The sequence below is a fragment of the Ranitomeya imitator genome, chromosome 9 (assembly GCF_032444005.1).
Source record: "Ranitomeya imitator isolate aRanImi1 chromosome 9, aRanImi1.pri, whole genome shotgun sequence".
NCBI classification, from domain to species: Eukaryota; Metazoa; Chordata; class Amphibia; order Anura; family Dendrobatidae; genus Ranitomeya; species Ranitomeya imitator.
Window position 1 is genome coordinate 70,531,769 of NC_091290.1, and position 27,162 is coordinate 70,558,930.

Genomic DNA, 27,162 nt, shown 5'->3' on the forward strand with positions numbered 1-27,162 from the left:
TTTTCGATATTACTTGCGATTATTAATGAAAAAAACGGAAATATGGCGAAAATTTTTAAAATTTTGCAATTTTCAAACTTTGTATCTTTATGCCCTTAAATCAGAGAGATATGTCACGAAGAATAGTTAATAAATAACATTTCCCACATGTCTACTTTACATCAGCACAATTTTGGAAACCAAATTTTTTTTTGTTAGGGAGTTATAAGGGTTAAAAGTTGACCAGCAATTTCTCATTTTTACAACACCATTTTTTTTAGGGACCACATCACATTTGAAGTCATTTTGAGGGGTCTATATGATAGAAAATAACGAAGTGTGACACCATTCTAAAAACTACACCCCTCAAGGTTCTCAAAACCACATTCAAGAAGTTTATTAACCCTTTACATGCTTCACAGGAACTGAAACAATGTGGAAGGAAAAAATGAACATTTAACTTTTTTTTGCAAACATCTTAATTCAGAACCATTTTTTTTATTTTCACAAGTGTAAAAACAGAAATGTAACCATAAATTTTGTTATGCAATTTCTCCTGAATACGCCAATACCCCATATGTGGGGGTAAACCACTTTTTGGGCGCACCGCAGAACTTAGAAGTGAAGGAGCGCCGTTTGACTTTTTCAATGCAGAATTGGCTGGAATTGAGATCGGACGCCATGTCACGTTTAGAGAGCCCCTGATGTGCCTAAACAGTGGAAACTCCCCACAAGTGACACCATTTTGGAAACTAGACCCCTTAAGGAACTTATCTAGATGTGTGGTGAGCACTTTGAACCCCCAAGTGCTTCACAGAAGTTTATAACGTAGAGCCGTGAAAATAAAAAATCGCTTTTGTTTACACAAAAATGATCTTTTCGCCCACAAATTCTTATTTTCACAAGGGTAACAGGAGAAATTAGACCACAAAAGTTGTTGTGTGATTTCTCCTGAATACGTCGATACCCCATATGTGAGGGTAAACCACTGTTTGGGCGCACCGCAGAGCTTGGAAGTGAAGGAGCGCCGTTTTACTTTTTCAATGTAGAATTGGCTGGAATTGAGATCGGACGCCATGTCGCGTTTGGAGAGCCCCTGATGTGCCTAAACAGTAGAAATCCCCCACAAGTGACCCCATTTTGGAAACTAGACCCCCCATGGAACTTATCTAGATGTGTGGTGAGAACCTTGAATGCTCAAGTGCTTCACAGAAGTTTATAATGCAGAGCCGTGAAATTAAAAAATATTTTTTTTTCCACAAAAAAGATTTTTTAGCCCCCAAGTTTTTATTTTCACAAGGGTAACAAGAGAAATTGGACCCCAAAAGTTGTTGTCCAATTTGTCCTGAGTATGCTGGTACCCCATATGTGGGGGTAAACCACTGTTTGGGCGCACGGCAGAGCTCGGAAGGAAGGAGTGCCGTTTTGGAATGCAGACTTTGATAGAATGGTCTTCGGGTATTATGTTGCGTTTGCAGAGCCCCTGATGTACCTAAACTGGAGTAACCCCCCACAAGTGACCCCATTTTGGAAACTAGACCCCCCAAGGAACTTATCTAGATGTATGGTGAGAACTTTGAATGCCCAAGTGCTTCACAGAAGTTTAGAATGCAGAGTCGTGAAAATAAAAAATATATTTTTTTTCCACAAAAAAGATATTGTAGCCCCCAAGTTTTTATTTTCACAAGAGTAACAGGAGAAATTGGACTGCAATAGTTGTTGTCCAATTTATCCCGAGTACGCTGATGCGCCATATGTGGGGGTAAACCACTGTTTGGGCGCACGGCAGAGCTTGGAAGGGAAGGAGCGCCTTTTTGGAATGCAGACTTTGATAGAATGGTCTGTGGGCATTATGTTGCGATTGCAGAGCCCCTGATGTACCTAAACTGTAGTAACCCCCCACAAGTGACCCCATTTTGGAAACTAGACCCCCCAAGGAACTTATCTAGATGTGTGGTGAGAACTTTGAATGCCCAAGTGCTTCACAGAAGTTTAGAATGCAGAGTCGTGAAAATAAAAAAAAAATTTTTCCACAAAAGAGATATTGTAGCCCCCAAGTTTTTATTTTCACAAGGGTAACAGGAGAAATTGGACTGCAATAGTTGTTGTCCAATTTATCCCGAGAACGCTGATGCGCCATATGTGGGGGTAAACCACTGTTTGGGCGCACGGCAGAGCTCGGAAGGGAAGGAGCGCCTTTTTGGAATGCAGACTTTGATAGAATGGTCTGTGGGCATTATGTTGCGATTGCAGAGCCCCTGATATACCTAAACTGTAGTAACCCCCCACAAGTGACCCCATTTTGGAAACTAGACCCCCCAAGGAACTTATCTAGATGTGTGGTGAGAACTTTGAATGCCCAAGTGCTTCACAGAAGTTTAGAATGCAGAGTCGTGAAAATAAAAAAAAAATTTTTTTTCACAAAAAAGATATTGTAGCCCCCAAGTTTTTATTTTCACAAGGGTAACAAGAGAAATTGGACCCCAGAAGTTGTTGTCCAATTTATCCCGAGTACGCTGATGCCCCATATGTGGGGGTAACCCACTGTTTGGGCGCACGGCAGAGCTCAGAAGGGAGGGAGCACCATTTGACTTTTTGAGCGCAAATTTGGCTGTCGTGTTTGGAGACCCCCTGATGTACCTAAACAGTGGAAACCCCCCAATTCTAGCTCCAACCCTAACCCCAACACACCCCTAACCCTAATCCCAACCTGATCCATAATCCTAATTACTAACCCTAACCATAATCACAACCCTTACCCCAAAACAACCCTAATGTCAACCCTAACCATAACCCTAATCAAAACCCTAAATCCAACACACCCCTAATCCTAATCTCAACCCTAACCTCAAACCTTAGGCCATGTTCACACAGTGCGTTTTTTTCTGCGGAACCGCAGCGTTTTTGCCGCCGCGGTTCCGCAGCTGTTTTCCATGCAGGGTACAGTACAATGTACCCTATGGAAAACAGGAACCACTGTGCACATGATGCGGGAATCGGGAAAAAAAGCCGCGCTGAATAGCCGCGGTAAAAAAGAAGTACCATGTCACTTCTTTTTTCGGAGCCGCTGCGGTTCTGCACCCATAGACCTCCATTGTGAGGTCAAACCCGCAGTAAAACCCACAGATCAAAAATATATCTGCGGGTTTTATTGCGGTTTGTGGTGCCGAACTGCTGCAGCAGGAAGTGCGGGGAAGCGGGCGGAAGTGCGTGGGCGGAGTGTGGCTGCCCCGATCCCCGATCTCAGTGATCAAAATAAAAAAAATAGTAAATGACACCCCCCCCCCTTTGTCACCCCCATAGGTAGGGACAATAAAAAAATTAAGAATTTTTTTTTTTCCACTAAGGTTAGAATAGGGTTAGGGGTAGGGTTAGGGGTAGGGGTAGGTTAGGGGTAGGTTAGGGTTAGGGGTAGGGTTAGGGCTAGGGTTAGGGCTAAATTTAGGGTTAGGGTTGGGGCTAAATTTAGTGTTAGGGTTGGGGCTTTTTCCACAGCGCCGTTAATTAACGGCGCTGTGGTTTAAGTACCCTTAGCGGCCGCCGTTAAAAGGCGTATCGGCGGTCGCTAAGGGGTTAAAAGGGGTTCCCACTCTACTCCATTTTAGTATTCTTGTATCAAGCACATTCACCACACCATTGAATGTAGCTTCAGGCACCCCTCTAACTTCAGTATATTTATTTATATGTGCATACAGATCTGCTCTTCTGTGCCCGACTACTCAAAAAAGTCTGGAGACCTTCTCTTCATAGTTATTTGCTAATGCACCAAGTTGGCAGACAGCTGTGAGCCACACAACATAGGCCCGAACCACAGGTTGGGGAATCCTGTTATAAACTGCATTTTGGGGCTTGGTATACAGGGGCTAAAAGGACTTGTGTACTGGAATATGGGGCCGTGTGCAAAGGGGCTGAAAGGAAAGAGCTACCTAAAGAAAACCAAAGCATGAGTGTTGTGTAAGTGATGTGGCTATTGTAGGGGCTCGCGCTCTATGGTTGTTGGTAGTGCTCACACAGGCAGTGTGGTCTGGTCCAAACATCTGAAGTTTCATTACTTTCATAAAACTCCATTGGCTACAAAGACAAATCAGCCTCTTCTGGACACAAAGGTATGACAGGAAAATAAACAGTTCATGTACCAGCAGACAAGTAATATCAGGGCACACTCGCCCATTCAAAACATAGTCCTTTCCCTCGCCGCTTCTGGCTGATGCTGCCAACACTAGAGGACTTTCCTTCTTCCCACACCTAGACCACGGCCTCTCACCGATACGGCAATCCTGGCACTTCTCCTGGCTCAGTCCGGTCAGCCACCTATAGTGCTCTGCAGCTCCAGCAGACTGCTCACCATGCTCTGTCCACCAACACACAGACAAGTGAACACCCAGCCTGGCTCTCTAGACATAGCTAGTCAGGGGCATCTCATTAACACCTGCAGTGCTAGGATTTTACCCGGTCCTACCTGGCTCTTTTATACTATATCTCAAAAGCACAATGTTATTGCATGATGTGGCTGTGTGCCATGGGAAAGATGCTGATGCCTGTGCAAATGGCAGAAAGTGCATGGAAAATGTAAACATACTGCGACGTCAAATAAAAAAATGTGCCGAAGCAAAAATAATATATACTCTATCTGGACTTTGCAAGGGAATTTTTATACTGTACCTTATAACAGCCTTATACTGAAGCTCCAGAAGCAGGGACTAGGGAAACTATATGCAGATGGGTAAGGAATTGGCTAAAAGACAGGAAACAAAGAGTCATCATAAATGGTACATTCTCTAAATGGGATATAGTCAGCAGTGGGGACCACAGGGATCTGTGCTAAGCACAATTATTTTTTTATCTCTTTATTAATGATTTTATGGATGGGAATAAGAGTAAAGTGTCAGTTTTCTGACGACACCAAACTATGTAGAATACTTAAAGGGAAGGTGCCATAAAAAATGTTTTCCAGCAATTGAAAAATGTAAAGATGTAATGCTTACATTTTCTTAAAAAAATATTATCATTTATAATTTAGTAAAATATAAACTATCATTTTAAAAAGTTTGGCATCTCCACTTTTAAACACTAGGGAGAGAAGCTACTGAATTTGACAAAAACCTAGTGTACAACTAGCTCACATTACTGCACTGCAGTAATTATGGGCAGAGACTGCTGACATAAGTGATGTCTCCTCTCCTCCCCATCTGGGTGTTTGCTAAGGGATAGGAGCGGATTCAGGAACCCAGTGAGAAGCCATTTTGTTGGTGACTGCAGAGTTATACTGACAAGTAAACAGAGTGTGACGCCCAAGAGACCGGGGTACCCAGCACCGGACCAATGGGGTCTGTCTCTTGAGGGGTATGTCACGGGTGGCTTGACCCGGTGCTGTGGCCTCAGGCAATGCACAGTGTAATGGGTATCGTGAGGGAGCAGGCACTTACTTGATCAGCAGCAGGTTCTCCCAGCGGTGATGATCCCGATCCTAGATAGATGGCTATTGTCCAAATGAAAGACTGAGACACTGAAACATTTAACCAGTTTACTTCAACATAAAGGGATTTACAACCAGTCCTGTCACCGGAGTCTGTATGGGAACTCTGAGTTACTTTGACCCTGCCGGGGTCTTCGCCTCTTATTGTACGCAGTTTCTGTATGGCCCTGCTGCTGTATGTGAACTGGCTGCCGGCCCAATCTGTCCCCTCCGGGTCCTGGTTCGACGGGCAACCCGAGTCCTTTTATCGGCTTACCCCCTCCAGGAGTACCACTGAACTCTGTGTCTGTTGCTGCGTCCGGCCCTAGTGAAGCTGATATCACCTCACGTTTTTCCGGTTGCTGTATTATATATAATGAATACAGCCACGGATCCGGTATCCGTCTTTGCGCCTGTTCTGGGTAGTGATTAATGCTACCCGGTTCTCACAATGTCCTTTTTCTCTGTCCCTTTTCTCCTCAGGCCGGTGATTTGGGCCTGGAAACCGTTATAGGGCTGTTAGAAATTCAGCTGTATGACCTCTCACTTTCAGCTCCTTAGCCCAACTGCCAGTTCTTCTCTCAGACCAGAATGGATCAAGGGGAGTCTCTGGAGCTCCCCCTTCTGGCCGGAGGTGGTAGTGCAGTCTTGCTATTTTAGTATTTGTATCCAGTGTCAGTAACTGTTTTTGTGGCAAATACCCCTAGGGGTGCCACAAGAGGATGGCAGGCAGCAAGGATTCTGGGAGATATATGGTGGAGGGAGCAGGGTGACCACAGCACAGAGTATTTCAGGAGAGCAGTGTGCAGGTCTATGGCACGATGTTCGGTGCGCCGAGCAGCCAGGGATTGTACATAGAGCGCTGTCTTTTATACACATGGATGGGACCGTCTGCTCCACAAAAATCCTGGAAACATTTCTGCTGATTGATGGCCTGTTCTGATCCAGACATTGCATGCAAAGACCCCATTCCCCTCCTCAGATCCTGTCCTGGCGATGTGTGAAAGTGAGGCGAGAGGCGTAGTATGGGTGATGCTGGGAAGCTGGCTGGGGGGAAATGTAGCCATATAGTAACGATAAAAATGAGACCCCTCTCTTCAGCTGCCTCACCAGCCCTCCCCTGACTGCACCTAACTGGAGGTCATGCTGCCCCCTCTATTACCCCAGACCCGTGTGCAGGTTCTCAGCCAGAACCACCCTAGAATGGATCCCTTTTCTGAAGATAATACTGCCATATAGATCACACATAATGCCGCCATATAGCTCGCACATAGTTATATAGTTCTCACATAATACCATCACATAGATCACATATAATACCGCCATATAGATCACACATAATACTGTCAAATAGATCACACATAATACTGTCAAATAGATCACACATACCACCACATAGATCACACATAATGCCGCCAGTGTTCTCACATACCACCATATGCTTCTCACATAATACCGCCATATAGGTCACCCATAATGCCGCCATATAGATCTCACATAATACCGCCATATACTTTTCACACATACCGCCATATAGATCACACATAATACTGCCATATACTAATCACATAATATGTCATATAGATCACATGTAAAACCACCATATAATTCTCACCTAGTACTGACACATAGATCACACATACTCCCACAATATAGTTCTCATATATCACCGCCATCTAGTTTTTACATCATTCCACAATACTGATCAAAAATAATATCGCCATATAGATCACATATAATACTGTCACATAGGTCACACAATACTTGGCAGCATAATGTGTGATATATATATATATATATATATATATATATATACGTATATATATATGTGTGTGTATATATATATATATATATATATATATATATATATAATATCTCAGCATACTGTGTGGTCTTTATGGGAGTATTATGTGATAAATATATATGGCGGCATTATACGTGATCCATATGGTATTGTTCTGCTCTAGGGAGGTCACAGAGATGTATGGTGGAAGGAGCAGGGTGACAGGAGCACAGAGTATTTCAGGAGAGCAGTGAACTGGTCTATGGGAGGGGAGTCTGTTCACACTCACACGCTCACAACTGTATACTTAGCCTTTACTGGCTATTAAAATTGGTGACACCCCCCCAAAAAAAGAAGTGGGGCCCCCTATAATTAATAACCAGCAAATGCTATGCAGACAGCTGTGGGCTGACATTAATAGCCTAGGAAAGGGCCATGGATATTGTCCCTCCCAGGCTAAAAACATCAGCTCTCAGCCGCCTTTTACATACACCTTTTCTGGTGCTTTGCCTGCCAATTTCCACTTGCCCTGTAGCGGTAGCAAGTGGGGTTCATATTTGTGGGGTTAATGTCACCTTCATATTGTCCGGTGACATCAAGCCCACGCCTTAGTAATGGAGAGGCGTCTATAGGGCACCCATCCATTACTAATCCTATAGTTGTATTGTAAATAAAGACTCGGCCAGAATAAAGTCCTTTATTAATCTTTTTTAAACCATACTTACCGAACACATAATCCTCGACTTCCTCGTGTCCTACAACAAAAATAATAAACCACAATGGGGAAAGACATGCAGGGGGAGGGGAGTGCATAGGGGGGGGATTAGATACTGACTGCTGAGCCGTGTATCTAATCCTGTCCTGTGTGATACTCTGCTGAGCCGTGTATCTAATCCTGTCCTGTGTAATTCTGTGCTGAGCCGTGTATCTAATCATGTCCTGTGTGATACTGTGCTGAGCCGTGTACAGTTAGGGCCAGAAATATTTGGACAGTGACACAATTTTCGCGAGTTGGGCTCTGCATGCCACCACATTGGATTTGAAATGAAACCTCTACAACAGAATTCAAGTGCAGATTGTAACGTTTAATTTGAAGGGTTGAACAAAAATATCTGATAGAAAATGTAGGAATTGTACACATTTCTTTACAAACACTCCACATTTTAGGAGGTCAAAAGTAATTGGACAAATAAACATAACCCAAACAAAATATTTTTATTTTCAATATTTTGTTGCAAATCCTTTGGAGGCAATCACTGCCTTAAGTCTGGAACCCATGGACATCACCAAACGCTGGGTTTCCTCCTTCTTAATGCTTTGCCAGGCCTTTACAGCCGCAGCCTTCAGGTCTTGCTTGTTTGTGGGTCTTTCCATCTTAAGTCTGGATTTGAGCAAGTGAAATGCATGCTCAATTGGGTTTAGATCTGGAGATTGACTTGGCCATTGCAGAATGTTCCACTTTTTGGCACTCATGAACTCCTGGGTAGCTTTGGCTGTATGCTTGGGGTCATTGTCCATCTGTACTATGAAGCGCCGTCCAATCAACTTTGCAGCATTTGGCTGAATCTGGGCTGAAAGTATATCCCGGTACACTTCAGAATTCATCCGGCTACTCTTGTCTGCTCTTATGTCATCAATAAACACAAGTGACCCAGTGCCATTGAAAGCCATGCATGCCCATGCCATCACGTTGCCTCCACCATGTTTTACAGAGGATGTGGTGTGCCTTGGATCATGTGCCGTTCCCTTTCTTCTCCAAACTTTTTTCTTCCCATCATTCTGGTACAGGTTGATCTTTGTCTCATCTGTCCATAGAATACTTTTCCAGAACTGAGCTGGCTTCTTGAGGTGTTTTTCTGCAAATTTAACTCTGGCCTGTCTATTTTTGGTATTGATGAATGGTTTGCATCTAGATGTGAACCCTTTGTATTTACTGTCATGGAGTCTTCTCTTTACTGTTGACTTAGAGACAGATACACCTACTTCACTGAGAGTGTTCTGGACTTCAGTTGATGTTGTGAACGGGTTCTTCTTCACCAAATTAAGTATGCGGCGATCATCCACCACTGTTGTCATCCGTGGACGCCCAGGCCTTTTTGAGTTCCCAAGCTCACCAGTCAATTCCTTTTTTCTCAGAATGTACCCAACTGTTGATTTTGCTACTCCAAGCATGTCTGCTATCTCTCTGATGGATTTTTTCTTTTTTTTCAGCCTCAGGATGTTCTGCTTCACCTCAATTGAGAGTTCCTTTGACCGCATGTTGTCTGCTCACAGCAACAGCTTCCAAATGCAAAACCACACACCTGGAATCCACCCCTGACCTTTTAACTACTTCATTGATTACAGGTTAACGAGGGAGACGCCTTCAGAGTTAATTGCAGCCCTTAGAGTCCATTGTCCAATTACTTTTGGTCCCTTGAAAAAGAGGACGCTATGCATTACAGAGCTATGATTCCTAAACCCTTTCTCCGATTTGGATGTGGAAACTATCATATTGCAGCTGGGAGTGTGCACTTTCAGCCCATATTATATATATAATTGTATTTCTGAACATGCTTTTGTAAACAGCTAAAATAACAAAACTTGTGTCACTGTCCAAATATTTCTGGCCCTAACTGTATCTAATCCTGTCCTGTGTGATACTCTGCTGAGCCCTGTATCTAATCCTGTCCTGTGTGATACTCTGCTGAGCCGTGTATCCAATCCTATCTTGTGTGATACACAGGAAAGGATTAGATACACAGGATTAGATTAGATACAGAGCTCAGCAGTCTGTGTCACACAGGACAGGATTAGCTACACAGGACAGGACTAGCTGCACAGGACAGAGGTAGCAGTGGTAGATGGTATATAGAGGCAGGTAGCAGTGGTATATAGAGGCAGGTAGCAGTGGTATATAGGGGCAAGTAGCAGTGGTATATAGGGGCAGCTAGCAGTGGTAGGTGGTATATAGAGGCGGGTAGCAGTGGTATATAGGGGCAGGTAGCAGTGGTATATAGGGGCAGGTAGCAGTGGTAGGTGGTATATAGAGGCGGGTAGCAGTGGTATATAGGGGCAGGTAGCAGTGGTAGGTGGTATATAGGGGTAGGTAGCAGTGGTAGATGCATAAGAAATTAAAAAAAAACCCTGTACTTACCTTCCGTCCTCTCCCAGGAAGTGCTGAATCCTGTTCAGGGCAGAGCAGTGTGACGATCTCCCTGCTCTGAACAGGTCGGCAGTGAGCAGTGATTGCAGCGTGTACTGTAATACTAAGTACAGGCTGCAATCACAGCTCCTCGCTGCAGGTACTCACCCCGACCCTCGCTTCTCAGCAGCAGCTTCTCCCTGGCAGCTCCTGCTGTCGCAGGCACTGAGCTTTGTGTGTGATGACAGAGGAAAATAAAGCAACAAAATGGCCACGAACTCCTCCCCCAGCTGTGACCAAGCAGCCCAGTGGGCGTGCCCAGGTCACAGCTAAGAAGCAGGAGGAGTGGCCTCAATGAAAGAGATGCGGTTGGAGTCTGACCGTTTGCTCCTATGCCCATGGCTGCCGTAAGTGAGGTGTGCAAGTGTCGTGCCCAGAGACTTACACCCACACTAATGAAAATGGCAGCCTCCAGTGGTAAAAGTAAAAGTGAATAAATAAAAAAGAATGAAAGTAGTACATTTACTTTTGTATTAAAAATAATTGATTATATAATCAATAATTATTAATACAAAAAGTAAAATCATGGCACCTGCCCTTTAAATCTGACCTTGACATTGCAAAATGATCTGGATCAGATGTCTGAGGGCAAACACTTGGCAAATGAGGTTTAATGTTGATAGATGTAGATTAATGGACCTAGGACGGAGAAAATGAGGGTATACTTGGGACAACAGAACAGGAGAAAGAAAGACTTGGGCATTCTGGTTACAAGTAAGCTGAGCAGCAGTACTTATCCACCATCTGGACTATCCTGCGTTGCAACCTCTCGTCAATTTTTTTCTGCTGTCCAAGTTTAGAGAGATTGCCTACAGTGCCATTGGGTTGTAAACATCTTGATTATGTTGTGCACCAAGGACAAAGGAGGATCAAGATCTCTGAAGATGCACTTGTAACGTTGAAATTGTTGATATTTTTTTAGAAAAATATTTAGAATTGAGAGTCCTCAGTAGTTGATTCCTTTTAATGGCTAACTGAAAAGATGGTAGGAAATTGCAAGCTTTCGAGACTACTCAGGTCTCTTCATCAGGAATAGACTAAAAGAAATTCTGGAGAATCACATATTTATGCACAACGCATCACAGAAAAAAACGAAACAAAACCATGTAGCGAATTACCATGGGTGATAAACAGTTATGTCCATAAATATTGGATCAGTTTATCACCTATGGTAATCCTGCTTCATGTCACCTGTCTTATCCATGTTTTTTTCTGCTTTTGTTTTTCCTTTTTTTTCTGTGATGTTTTGTGCATAAATATGTGATTCTCCAGAATTTCTTTTAGTCTTTGCCTGATGAAGAGGTCTGAGTAGTCTTGAAAGCTTGCAATTTGTTACCATCTTTTCAGTTAGCCATTAAAAGGTATCAACCACTGAGGACTTTCAAGTCTTAATATTTTTCTATCTACTGGCTAACACGGTACCAAGATATGTATCTTTCCTGATATTTTTTAATAATTTTGGTTCACTAGTCCTCAGTCAGTTTCCTCTTTCTGTTCTCCATGCTTAGTGTTTCACACAATGCAAAGATTGATTCTACTTCTCCCCCTTTTGTCTGGTTAAGGAGTGATTTTCAAATTGCCCACAATTGTTACTTGCCACAGGTGAGTTTGAATGAGCATCTCATGTTTGAAACAAAGTTGTTTACCCACAATTTTGGAAAGGTGCCAACAATTTTGTCCAGCCCATTTTTGGAGTTTTGTGTGAAATTATGTCCAATTTGCCTTTTTTCTCTTTACACAAGGGTCAAGGTTAATAGTTAATACTGGATGCTTATTATCTACGGACCCTCAGGCGGCACTGCATTAAAAACAAAAGTGTTAAGAAAAATCCGGCACTGTGAGGTGATAATGGTGAAAGAACATGAGACTTTTATTACAGTGGTCCTAATAGATACTGTGTATCATACGTGATGTTTCGGTCAATGAAGATGGACGGATGTCTCTTATACACAGCGCTGCCACCTGTATATCTTCTCCCACAGCCTGTGGCCTGATACACGTGTACTTTTGTTATAGGTCTCCATTGACTGAAATGGGACCACTGTACTAAAAATGTCATGTTTTTTCTCCATACTCACCTCAGAGTGCCGGATTTTTCTTACTACTTTAGTATTACGGATTGGGATCCTATCCAGTCGTCTACTTCTGACCAGGAGTGCCGTATTTCCTTTCTGTCACTGCATTAAAAACCGGCATGATTCAGTCATGCAAATCCCAACATAGGCTCAGGAATTATCCCCAAAATCATTGTCTGTGGACACAGTTCTCCATGAAAGTCACAAATGCAAGTAAAGCACTATCACACAAAAGAAGGGGTCCTATTTCAACACAATCCAGAAATCCTGCCGTCTACTCTGGGTCAAAGTTCAATTAAAATGGACTGAAGCAAAATAGAAAACGTTTCTATGGCCAGAAGAATCAAGATCTGAAATTTTCTATGGAAAACATGGATGCCATGTCCTGCAGACTCAAGAGAAGATGAACCATCCAGCTCATCAGCACACAATTCCTGAAACTTTGATGATGCGGTCGGCACTAGGGCCTATGGCATGGGTATCTTACACATCTTGATAGACAGACATAATCAGTGCTAAGTTTTATATGGATGTTTTAGAACAACATACTCTCCCATCTAGGCAATGTCTATTTATGGGAAGGCCTTGCATGTTTGAGTAAGACCATGGTAAATTGCATACTGCATCCATCACACCAACATGGCTTCACAGAAGAGTTTGGGTGATGAGCGGGCCGCCAGCAGTCCTGACTCTTTGCCAATAGAAAACATTTGGCCTATTTTGAAAGGAAAAATCCAGCAAAGAAGACCTAAGACTGTGGAGCAGCGAAAATCCGACATCAGGCAAGGATGGGACAATATTCCTCTCCCAAAACTCCAACAATTGGTCTCCTGATTTCACAAATGTTTACAGACTGTTATAAAAAGAAGTGAGGGCGCTACACAATGGTAGACATGTCCCTATCCCAACTTTTTTGCAGCCATCAATTTCTAAATGAATTAAATTGTCAGATGTCTTATGTTTCTGTTGTTTACTTTGCAATTGTTATTGACATTTTCTTTTTTTCGCCCTTTTTTAATCATTGTAAAATATACTAATTTAAGTTACAAAATAAATAATGATACGAAAACCGTTGAAGGAAAGAGCGCAAATAGTGTCTTATCTGAGAAGGTTAAAAGGTTAATCCATAGGATAGCTGAGTTGAAGCATTGAAAGGATTCGCTGCAGCAGATCCAGGAGTCCAGGAAGGACCAGTCGTTAGATACAGATTGGGAAAATTGTGGTAAATTTCTGCACTGCTGAATCACTAGAATTCCAGAATTAGGCTACGTTCACATTAGCGTCTTTGGGCGCAGCGTCGTCGACACAACCCAAAACGCATGTCAAACCGCATACACAACGCAGCGTTTTTTGATGCATGCGTTGTCCTAAAATGTTGTTATTCTTGACACAATTGAAGATAAAAAACGCCCCAAAAAGTGTCTAGACACCATAAAGAGAAAGACCATCAATGGAATTTGTGTATATATACCCTTGCAGAGATGAATTCCTCCCATTTTGCTTGTGTTTACAGCATCAAGATGGAGCGTCCCATGGAGAGTATCTACATGAATATGGAGTTGGATTTTGCCTTGGCTAATGCTTATGCTCTTGTCACTGTCTAGACACTTCATCACTTGTTTTTTACTCAAAAGGCGTATGCGTCGAACAATGCGGGTCAACGCAGGCACCTGCGCCCTATGCATTTTACATAGACACTAATGTGTTTTTTTTTTGCGCATTTATGACGCAAGTGCGTTGCATGCGTTGTTTACCGGAAATTTGGCGCAGGAAAAATGCAACATGTAGTATCGGCCGCGCCCTGTCTGGTGCGCCCAAATGATGCATGTGTCGTACAACGCTTGACAACGCATACTGGCGCATGTCCATTCGCCTCCCATGTTAAAGATAGGGTCGCATGACGCATGCGTCGGTATCCGTCGACGCCGCTGCGCCCAAAGATGCTAATGTGAACGTAGCCTTATTAGTACATGTGGCTTTATTATTCTACGCGTTTCAGAGTTCAAGACTCCTTCATCAGGAAACACCACAGAAACGCAGAAATTTACCACAATTATCCCAATCTGTATCTAAAAGAAATAATGAGAAATTGTGACCAAGATTGCAATATAAAGAAGTGTAAAATGAGCTTTCAATGGGAAGCAAATTCTATAAGAATGAATGCCCATCTATGTGCCGGCTTTTTGCTTACTCATAACTATTGGGTATCTCTTGTTTTGTTAGCACCTGACTCAGACACATTTTATTTGCTCCTTTCGACCGAGCCGTAATATTATTAAAGTGGTAGTAAAAGGATAAAACCATTTTTCCTCCAGTTTATTCTTTTCACTAGAACTGAGCCATTAGGGCAGCAAGTGAGAGAAGATCCTATTTTAGTATCATCTATCACATTGGTTAACGTTTTGCTGGGCATAAATCATATAATGTGAGGTTGCATAGCGACAATTTAGTTTGCTGTGCATTCTATTTTTGTAACTTTATTTAAAACTGAAATATAACTTGCTGTACCTGAAACCCCAAGTGAGCCAGTTATTGGAGTGTAAGAAACTTCTGACGTCAGAGCAGTTATTTATTCCACTGGAGACCATTAGCAATGCATTACCCTTTGGCACTTTTGTTTTCAGAAGCCTAGTTAAAATTTTATGAATGGTTTTCACCAATTATTATTTATTTTTAGCTCTAGAAGAGCAAGTAGCTTGTATATGTGTGAGTTTATAAATAATTGGTATTATACGGAAGACATTTATATACATGAAAGACTTGAAAATAAATCTGGATTTGCCTAATATCATGAGATTTTTACTATGTAAGAATTGTAGGTGATTCTTTTTTCACATTTAACATTGCCTTAATTAAAATTTAATTCCGCCGGATTCCATCTTGTCAGTAAGATTTGGAGATTTTCACATCTTATGTAAGACATATTTTCATTTTGCTAATTTTTGCTCTTCTTCCCATGAGGTTTCAAAATACCCACACTTCAGCCATGTACAGCAATTTAAGTCCCTTTTTTTGCCAAGTCATTGTATTTTACCTACTGTTCCTATAAGGCTTGTTTTTTTTCACTCTTATAGCTATAGCCAGGTTTAAAGTGATTTAAAACTCATTTTTTACATTAATGTCAGAATCCAATTTAGCAGGGGAATTTCCCACCATCTATAGTTTGTAACATTCACGGTAATACATGGGACCATTCAGATGGATGAATATTGATGTAATCCAAGGTTGGTAATTCATTTCTGATGGTCACTCAACCCATTTTTGTAATTCTACCCACCAGTCATAACCCAAATGTGTATCTCCCCACACTTTTGATAAAACATGCCCCTAAAAAAGTATACCTACACATACTATACTGTTTGCATTAGTCTGGTGTATCGAAACAAGGGTTTTATAATAGAGTTGGTGCAAATATATATATATATATATATATATATATAAAATGGGCACAGTCCGGCTGTGAAATGGCCGCTCCCTACTCCCCTGCAGTCAGTGCCCCCTCCATACTCCCCCCCCCCCCCCCCCAGTCAGCACCCGCCGCCCACATAGCATTTTAGTAGTCCGTTAAACCGACTGCGTTACACTGCGGCATAACGTGGTGTAACGCAGTCTGTTAACGCTGCTATTAACACTGTGTGACAAACTTTTTACTATTGATACTGCCTAAGCAGCATAAATAGTAAAAAGATATAATGTTAAAAATAATAAAAAAATAAAAAATGGTGCTATTCTCACCTTCCGCCGTCCACCGATGCGCACGAGCGGCGAGGCTGCCGCCAGCTTCCGTTCCCAGAGATGCATTGCGAAATTACCCAGATGACTTAGCGGTCTCGCCAGACCGCTAAGTCATCTGGGTAATTTCACAGTGCATCACTGGGAACGGAAGCTGGCGGCAGCCTCACACGCATCGGGACAACTTCGGTGGATGCCGGAGGGTGAGTATATAACTATTTTTTATTTTATTTATTTTTTAACAGAGATATGGTGCCCACGCTGCTGTATACTACATGGGCTGTGTTATATACTGCGTGACTGATATATACTACGTGGGCAGTGTCATATACTGCGTGGGCTGTGTTATTTACTGCGTGGGCTGTGTTATATACTATGTGGCTGCTATATACTATGTGGATGCTATATACCACATGGCTGTACTATATATTATGTGGCTGTGCTATATACTATGTGGCTGCTGCATACTATGTGGCTGCTATATACTATATGGGCTGTGTTATATACTATGTGGCTGTGCTATATATTATGTGGCTGTGCTATATACTACGTGGCTGTGCTATAAACTACGTGGCTGTGCTATATACTATGTGGCTGTGCTATATACTACGTGGCTGTGCTATATACTACATACTACGTGGCTGTGTTATATGCTATGTGGCTGTGTTATATACTACGTGGCTGTACTATATCCTGCGCCCCGAACCTCGAGATCCTGCGACCAATCAGCGACAGACGCAGTCCAGCCGCGAATTGATGCAGGATTTAAACCACGCTTCACTGATTGGCCGCAGCCGGCCCGGCCACGACCAATCAGCGATATTGGCACGGTATTTAAACACTGCTTCGGTCATTGGTCGTGCCCGGCCATGACCAATCAGCAATATTGGCGCGTGATTTAAACACCGCTTCAGTGATTGGTAGCTCACGGCCGGACGAGACCAATCAGTGATATTGGCGCGGTATTTAAACACCGCTTCGGTCATTGGTCGTGCCTGGCCAGCCGCGACCAATCAGCGACAGGCGCAGTCCAGCCGCGAATTGCCGCCAGATTTGAACCACGCTTCGCTGATCGGCCAGCCGGGCGTGACCAATCAGCGATATTAATTTAGAAAAACTGACCGTCACATCCAAACATAGACTAAGTGTGAACAGGTGCTGAACCTAAAGCCACCAACTCGTATACAGTCAAATAAATAAGGCAGCACACTGCGGCGCTAAAACGTGCAAACATGAAAATTGAACTGCATTACTGCACTAGAAATATGAAAAAATGAGAGTGTTTAACGCATAAATTGGCCAATTCATGTGTACCTGGTAGCCACATTAAGGCATCTCTCGTATACCAGGTCCTAAACTTTCCTTTCCTCAATGAGAATAAACGTCTTCATCTAAATGAGAACCTGTGAATCCTCTTCTTAGACTAAATCTCTCTCGGTAGAGGGGTAATGAACCTGCTGCGATTAAAACACCTGTGGCTAAGAGGTGGAGGAGTGCTCAGTCAGAAGGCTAGTGAATACAAATTTCAAAAAGCTGACTGTCACATCCAAACATAGACTAAGTGTGAGAGATGCCTTAATGTGGCTACCATGTACACATGAACTGGCCAATTTATGCGCTAAACGCTCTCATTTTTTCATATTTCTAGTGCAGTAATGCAGTTCAATTTTCATGTTTGCATGTTTTAGCGCCGCAGTGTGCTACCTTATTTATTTGACAATCAGCGATACTGGCGCGGAATTTAACCCCCACTCACAGCGCGACATACATACAAACATACATACATATTCTAGAATACCCGATGCGTTAGAATCGGGCCACCATCTAGTATATTCATATCACCCAGTCCATTAGTCAAATCAGTAATTTCTGTCTGCTGTATGAAAGCTGTGAGAACTGCCTCCTACCTGATCATATCTGTGGCTTTTCTTTAATTAGCTGGCCTCTTGCATTGTTACAATGATTACATCATGCCAACCAGCCAATCCTAAAGAATAACTACAGATGCCGGGAGGTAGAAGGTGGTTCTCAAACCTGCTGTCCAGCGGCCACAATTTACTGACGTGGCCGATGGACCTGGTACTACGAATTTATTTGCACGAATTCCCTGGCCATTAGCAATTTCAGTCATCTCTGTCCTCCTTATAGGAGCCCTAAGATGGGCCACAAATCACTGTTGAGAATCTTTATAATAATAATAATAATCTTTATTTTTATATATCGTTAATATATTCCTCAGTGCTTTACAGTTTGCACACATTATCATTGCTGTCCCCGATGGGGCTCACAATCTAAATTCCTTATCAACATGTCTTTGGAATGTGGGGGGAAACTGGAGAACCCGGATGAAACCCACACACGGGGTGAACATACAAACTCCTTGCAGATGGTGTCCAAGGAGGTGGGATTAGAACCCAGGATTCCAGCGCTGCAAGGCTGCAGTGCTAACCACTGAGCCACCGTGCTCCCCAGAATCTGATCCAAATCACTGGTAAAGATCTTTCCTTTTTTGCATAGCAAAAAAAAAATTCTGTGATGCTTCAATGAGCCCTAAAGTTTGTTTAACACACTGCATTACTTTATTGTAATTTGTTATATATTTTTTCTAACTGCACTGCAGTTTTTGATAGTTTTCAGATAGTTTTTTTTATAGCTAAAGCCAGAAATGGATTACTAGTCAGTTGCAATTATAAAGGAATGACTCCTTCCTTGGATCCACTTCTGGGTTTGGCTTCGAAGAGGGCATTTAAAAATGTATTTTTTTCCCCATAAATACAGTGTCAAACCAGACTTAAATATAACCAGACTTAAATATTTTCAGTGCACATAGTGTTTCTTAAAGGTCATTTAGAAAATAACCTTTGCCCATATAAAATATAATCTATTATAATATATGAACAAGGAAAATTGTGAGTACCTTAGAATACTTAAGCAGATGTCTAAGGCTACTTTCATATTAGCGTGGGTACGGGGCCGTCACGCTGCGTCGGCACGATGTACCGACGCATACTGTGCAAGCGCCGCACAACGGGGGCAGCGGATGCATTTTTCCAGCGCATCCGCTGCCCCATTGTGAGTTGCGGGGAGGTGGGGGCGGAGTTCCGGCCGTGCATGTGCGGTCGGAAATGGCAGACACAACGCAGCAAAAAACGTTGCATATAACGTTTTTTGCTGCCGACGGTCCGCCACAACACAGCGCAACCGTTGCACGATGGTTGCGATGTGTGGCAAAGCGTCGCAATGCATCGCTAATGTTAGTCAAAGGAGAAAAAACGCATCCTGCAAGCTATTTTGCAGGATGCGTTTCTTCTCCTAAACGACGCATTGCGACGTGCAGTGCACGACGCAAGTGTGAAAGTAGCCTTAGAGACCTCCACAACGCACTATTGAAACTCAGCCCTACGTCTTCTATTTAGTTAAATCTACACCTCATTAACTCAATATATGTTAACAGGCAGCAGGGTTGTTGCATTGAAACGTACTTGGTGTCACTTTATTATACATGCGTGCTTATGAGTCACTGTGAATGTGGTGACCCTGATTTTGATTCTTCAGGCTTGAAGGATGAGAGTCTAGCAATTCATTTGGCATACTGGTATATGCCTATGCTTTTTAGATATTTTAAGCTACTCAACATATATATTTGCAGACACAAACTGCGTAGTTGCACATTTTCAGACAATTTCTAGAAATTATTATGCTTCCAATTAAGGTTATAATGCCAGTAGCTTTTGGAAAAACTCACTATCTGAAAAGTTAATTTTTCTTGAATAAAAATGAAAATTATTGGTATTTAGTGTTGTTTAAGGTAGAATAATAGACTTCAAGCATGACCCTGTTCGCATTTCATTTTAAATGAATATTCAACCCATGAATTTGTAAAGCTGCAGGCAAACACACCAAATGTATCTATAGTCATTAGTCACCCTTCCTTCCAAAATTTGCCAAAAGACGGTTTTTCACAGACTGGGCCAGTTTCCATTGGCCTTTTTTTACAGTATGGAAAACAGAGTATGTGAGAAAACCAGAGTACACCGAGAAAACTCACGCAAACACGGGAAGAACATACCGTATCAACTCTTTTTAGATGTTGTTCTTCATGGGATTTGAACTCTGGACCTCAAGGCTGAAAAGAAACAGTGTCTGGTATACCAGAGGAAAAACCAGTCAATCAGCCAGGGGATGGTACTGTTGGTTCAGGAGAACAGTAGAGGCTAAGAAGCTAAAAGTGCATTGTCACATCCCAGTGCTCGATGACGCTCCTGTGAGACGTGACTTCAGCTTCTCAAGTTTGCTTCACTATATCAAGGAGACCCTGCGGATGTTAGCCAGCATCTCGAAAGGAGAGAACCCAGTAGAGACCTGTGGAACCTCCCAGATAGAGAACAGTAGATATGGTAGCAGACAGTCAGTCTCTATCGTCATTTCCTTTGGCTTTTCTAAGCATGCTCTTGAGTGTTTTATTGAATCTTTCCACAGGGCCATCTGTCTGAGTATGGTATACTGATGTCTTCAGTTGTGTAATTTCTAGAGCCTTACCCAGTTTCCTCATTACCTTACTTATAAAGGGTGTTCCTTGATCAGTAAGGATCTCCCTCGGTAATCCTGTTCGAGAAAAAAAGTGGACCAACTCGTGAACTATACTTTTTGCACATATTGATGCCCTCGATCAAACTTAACCAGAGGCCCAACCAAGGCCATGGCAATTCTCTCAAATGGCACTTCTATGATGGGTAATGGCACAAGGGGACTTCAAAAGTGAGAAGCTGGGGCAGTTAGCTGGCATTTTGGACAGGACCTGCAATACTTTAAGATTTCCCGGTGTAGAACTACATGATCCATTTTTTAGATTTTTCCACCATCAGATGACCACCCAAGAAATGTGAATGTGCCAGGTTCAAAACCCTCTGTCTATAGGGTCCTGGTACAAACAACTGTTCCACAGTACAATAACTCCCATTCAACATAAAATAGGGAAATCTTGTATCAGCACCCGTCTCCTGCGCTATACCATTTGTGACAGTTATATTGTTGAATGCTTCTCTTAGAGGTAGAGCTCTATGTTGAGTGGATCCAAAATTGTCGCTGGTCACCCCTAGCTTTAGAATGTCTGCCTCAGGGGACACTTCTAAGACAAATTGTAGGGAATGCATTGGGCGACAAAACAAGAAGCGTTTTCCATCTAAACGTCAATGTTGGTTTATTGCTGCTTCATAAACCATCCATAAGCAAAGTAAAAATAAACAGCTTTGAGTGCAGGAAAAGCAAAGAAAACAGTTCTTTGGACAAAGTCTATTGTCAGCCAGTCCTGGTCACACAGGCTGGATAGCATCCAGTGCACCGGTTCAGTCTGGATATCCCACACAGGAGGCCTTCTCATTTCACAGACAGCCATGTGCCAAACAACGAACTCAGGTTAACCCAGAGGTGAGGCATGTAGGCAGCCAGACCCGCCCAACTGTCTGCCCATAAGCCAGTGGGTGTAATAATTATTGAACACATCACCAATTGTCTAAGTAAATATAATATATTTCTAAAGGTGCTATTGACATGAAATTCTCACCAGATGTTGATTACAACCCATCCAATCCACAAAGGCAAAGAAATCATCCAGAGATGTCCATAAATTGTGTAATAATGAGAGATGACACAGGGAAAAAGTATTGAATACAGTTACTGAAATTTAATTAACTCTTTGTACAAAAACCTTTGTTGGTGATGAAGCTTCAAGACGCCTCCTGTATTGACAAACTAGTCACATGCATTGCTCTGGTGTGGCAAATCATAAAAAGTATAATTTAGCTACAAAAACCATTGTAATGTTCACATATTTGATTGCAGGCATATGAGGTGAGATTAATAGGCGGTTTTCTGATGTCAGGTTCCCTTTAAGTCAAGAGATCACAATTTGCTATTTAGTAGAGGCTCGAAATCCGTGAAATGCTCATAGTCACAAAGGGATTTGAAGCAGGGTTTTACTGGAGCTTTTTAGGGTAAGAAGTCTAATTGTTTTTAGTGTATGTATTAGTAGTGTTTAAAGAGGTTATACAGAATTTTTTGAAAAATGCAACTTTTATTGCAGCTCTGCTTCCATTAAGTGAATAGGGGCCAAGCTGTAATACCATACACAACCTGTGGACAGCTGTGGTGCTGTTTGTGGAAGAAGGAAGCCATGTTTTTAATATATTTTACAATCCATTAAACCCTTTGACATCCTAAATGTTAAATACATTCTATCTCTTTGTAAGTTCTGCAAGTGAAAGCTGCATTGAATTAATTTGAGATTGTACGTACGGTATGTCTTTGCCTTTCATTAGTCTGTTCTTTCAGCTAATGGTACTGCAGTTCAGTTAGCCAGTAGACATGATAGGATGACTCTATACATCAAAAGGGTTTTGTTTTTAGAAACCATAAAGCTGTTTTTTTTTCTGACATTAAGCAATGGAGCACTGAACTTATTCCATAAAAAAAGACTTTGAAGCACCAAATATAGGTTTTGGCTTTGTGAATGGTCGTTTTGTTCTATGGCCTTCACCATATAGTGGTTTTAATAGATAGAATAGCTACAATGACTGATTTATCATCCCACAGTAAGACAGAGCTGCATTTGTGATGTTAACCCATTGCAGATCTCAGTAGATTTATCCTGATAAGAAAAGGACAATTGATGTCCAGAAGACATAGATCACAGTTTAGGGCTAAGCGCTGTGCCTTCAGCCCTTGAAGAAAGTCGTGGTAGCCTACAGTTAGGGCCAGAAATATTTGGACAGTGACACAAGTTTTGTTATTTTAGCTGTTTACAAAAACATGTTCAGAAATACAATTATATATATAATATGGGCTGAAAGTGCACACTCCCAGCTGCAATATGATAGTTTCCACATCCAAATCGGAGAAAGGGTTTAGGAATCATAGCTCTGTAATGCATAGCGTCCTCTTTTTCAAGGGACCAAAAGTAATTGGACAATGGACTCTAAGGGCTGCAATTAACTCTGAAGGCGTCTCCCTCGTTAACCTGTAATCAATGAAGTAGTTAAAAGGTCAGGGGTGGATTCCAGGTGTGTGGTTTTGCATTTGGAAGCTGTTGCTGTGAGCAGACAACATGCGGTCAAAGAAACTCTCAATTGAGGTGAAGCAGAACATCCTGAGGCTGAAAAAAAAGAAAAAATCCATCAGAGAGATAGCAGACATGCTTGGAGTAGCAAAATCAACAGTTGGGTACATTCTGAGAAAAAAGGAATTGACTGGTGAGCTTGGGAACTCAAAAAGGCCTGGGCGTCCACGGATGACAACAGTGGTGGATGATCGCCGCATACTTAATTTGGTGAAGAAGAACCCGTTCACAACATCAACTGAAGTCCAGAACACTCTCAGTGAAGTAGGTGTATCTGTCTCTAAGTCAACAGTAAAGAGAAAACTCCATGACAGTAAATACAAAGGGTTCACATCTAGATGCAAACCATTCATCAATACCAAAAATAGACAGGCCAGAGTTAAATTTGCAGAAAAACACCTCAAGAAGCCAGCTCAGTTCTGGAAAAGTATTCTATGGACAGATGAGACAAAGATCAACCTGTACCAGAATGATGGGAAGAAAAAAGTTTGGAGAAGAAAGGGAACGGCACATGATCCAAGGCACACCACATCCTCTGTAAAACATGGTGGAGGCAACGTGATGGCATGGGCATGCATGGCTTCCAATGGCACTGGGTCACTTGTGTTTATTGATGACATAAGAGCAGACAAGAGTAGCCGGATGAATTCTGAAGTGTACCGGGATATACTTTCAGCCCAGATTCAGCCAAATGCTGCAAAGTTGATTGGACGGCGCTTCATAGTACAGATGGACAATGACCCCAAGCATACATCCAAAGCTACCCAGGAGTTCATGAGTGCCAAAAAGTGGAACATTCTGCAATGGCCAAGTCAATTTCCAGATCTAAACCCAATTGAGCATGCATTTCACTTGCTCAAATCCAGACTTAAGACGGAAAGACCCACAAACAAGCAAGACCTGAAGGCTGCGGCTGTAAAGGCCTGGCAAAGCATTAAGAAGGAGGAAACCCAGCGTTTGGTGATGTCTATGGGTTCCAGACTTAAGGCAGTGATTGCCTCCAAAGGATTTGCAACAAAATATTGAAAATAAAAATATTTTGTTTGGGTTATGTTTATTTGTCCAATTACTTTTGACCTCCTAAAATGTGGAGTGTTTGTAAAGAAATGTGTACAATTCCTACATTTTCTATCAGATATTTTTGTTCAACCCTTCAAATTAAACGTTACAATCTGCACTTGAATTCTGTTGTAGAGGTTTCATTTCAAATCCAATGTGGTGGCATGCAGAGCCCAACTCGCGAAAATTGTGTCACTGTCCAAATATTTCTGGCCCTAACTGTATATCTTGAATGGTTTCTTGGCACTTTTGAGTCAACAAGTCCCAAACTATTCTTGGAAACATTTATTTGATGATTCAATGAGGGCTTTAATCGAAGTCTATGAAGATGTATTAAGCTGTTCTCCGTTGTAATTTATCATGTAACGTTTAGAGAGACAGAAGTGTTTGATAGAACAAGTGTTACTCTTATCTTCTAGTGTGCCATGCGTGATAATCCTTGCTCTGCTTCATTATCATTCCTCGGCACATTTTGCTACAGACGGTTGAACTTTTATTTTAAGAAATACAGTTGGTTAAGAAAGGCATTTAGTATCTCCACTTCTTTTATACAAGGGAATATCACTGAGTTGCATTCATTGCGTGCAGGCTGTATAGCCACTGGCTATGAGGAGCATTGGTAGTCTGTCACTCTGAACAGTTTTCTACTGACAACTTCATTTATAACCTTGATTTCTGAGCTCCAAAGTCATTAAAGTTCAAATTGTGCCTCTTCCATCTCATTGGTGACTTGCTTTCTGATTTTCTTTTTACAAATATAATTTATGGCAGATATGAATTTTTGGATGTTGAAGGCAATATACGGTACATACTTTTCTATGTGCTAAGAGTGCGGTATCTCCATGGTGTAAAAAAACAAAAATATCTATAGATGTAGTAAACTTTATCTTGACATTTGGCACATGAAATTTAATTGAAAATGTCAAGTGAAAGGGTTTAACCACTACTTTACAGATAGTCCATCAATATATGACAGGTGGTGGTGTGCCAGCCAGCACCCCCAGTGATCAGCAATTAGCATCAGTGGACAGAAGTTCTCGAACACAAAAGCTCCATCAAAACTATAGTGACTGAAGCCGGCCTTATTCATATGAATACGGGTAGATCTGTAGTATCAGCCCATGGCTATTATAGAAATGATGGAGCTGCAGTGTTCCGGAAGCTTTCAAGAACTTCCTGTTGATTGGCAGGAGTACCAGGTTCCGCACCCCCACCAGCCATCTATTGATGGACCATCATAAGGATAGACCATCAATAAAAAAGTAGTGGCTAAACCCTTTAGGTTTGTGAGTTACCGACATTTTATGTTTTATTTCATAAATCAATAATACACATGAAAATAAGGAACTTTGTAATAAATCTTATCAGAGAAATCCGCTTCTTTCTCCTTCAGGACTGATGTTTCATTTTCAAAATTTTCAATTCAAAGGTACAATCTGTATTCAGCAAAGTCAGATAATTACATTACGGAGGTAGGAGATGGCAGTTGGCACTGATAAGCTTCTATGTATATGGGAAAGGGGAGGAGCTCTGAATCTAGCTCCTCCCTCTTCCTTTCCCGTCTACGTAGAATCCTATAAAAACCATCTCCTGTCTCAGTAATGTAACAATCTGTCCTCACTGAATACAGATTGTACCTGTCAATTTGAATATTTTGATAATGAATGATGAATCGTGGTGGAAAAAGAAACACATTTCTCAGATAAGATATGTTACGAAGTCCCTTATTTTCATGTGTATTATTGATTTATGGGATAAAAATGAAAGCAGCGGTTACACTCTAAGTTCTCTACATTTGTACATCTTGTTTTAATTCACCTCATTTTTTTTAAATATGGAGAATACTCAACAGTATCCTATGAATGGCCTCCACCTAGACTGGTCAAATCAAGCTTCAAGTGCTTCACTCCAAAATGTATCTGTTGATAATATTGGCAAATATTGATTTCACTGGGAATCTTATGATGTTTGGGTTACATGATGGTATATAAACTGGAAAGACCCCTCAATGCCCGTAAAGGTGGGGACTTGACTATGACGAAGGACGCTATCAGAAATCTTCTGTTTACATTTATGACAGTTAAGCTTTAGATTTTGTTTCAGAGTTTTGGAATATTGGATTTTCATCTGTTTTGCGGTAGGCGGGGACCATCCATGAAATCTATGTGAAACGTTAAATCCAATTGTTTCCATGTAGCTAACAATGGCTCACAGAAAACACCGATAAGCCACAATGGATCTTGGAAGGCTAAACGATTTGCAGTGTTTGGAAAAGCATTATTCTTATCTGGAGGTGTAGAGGAATTCTAGGGGTGTCCTAGTGACAGTTATCAAGGACTTTGGGACATGATGTCATTTATTTTAGGGTGATAACCCCTGCAGTTAGGTAGGGGCTTATAAGTAGGGCATATAAAGGGAATAGTTTTGGATCATCTGAATACACAATGCCAAACATTTGTTTGGGAACTGATTCTGGTTACAGTGCTTTGCGGTGTGTAAGTGACTCCCTGGATTTATTATGATCTGTGTATGCCAAGTCTGAGATTTAGAAAAAAAAGGGGGGAGACAAGTGCACATAGGATAATATTGAAAGGTACAGATGAGGAGGAAGTTATGGAGTTGCTCACCTGAAAGGTTTGTGATTGTCACAACTCCAATAATTGCCCATGAATATTACAGCTGCTATAGTCATGTCGACAAATGAAGGTGAACGCTGTTTTTCATATCGTTTAATAGAAAAAGGAGATTTGACGTTTCAGAGTGGACCACGCTACTGTATGA

The 27,162-nt window shown here is 41.8% G+C and overlaps 1 protein-coding gene across 3 annotated transcripts in view; it reads left to right on the plus strand.

The window, feature by feature from the left end:
- The window catches only part of METTL15 (methyltransferase 15, mitochondrial 12S rRNA N4-cytidine), a 476,714-nt gene that overhangs the window by 313,990 nt on the left and 135,562 nt on the right, over positions 1 to 27,162 (plus strand). The window lies entirely within an intron of this gene.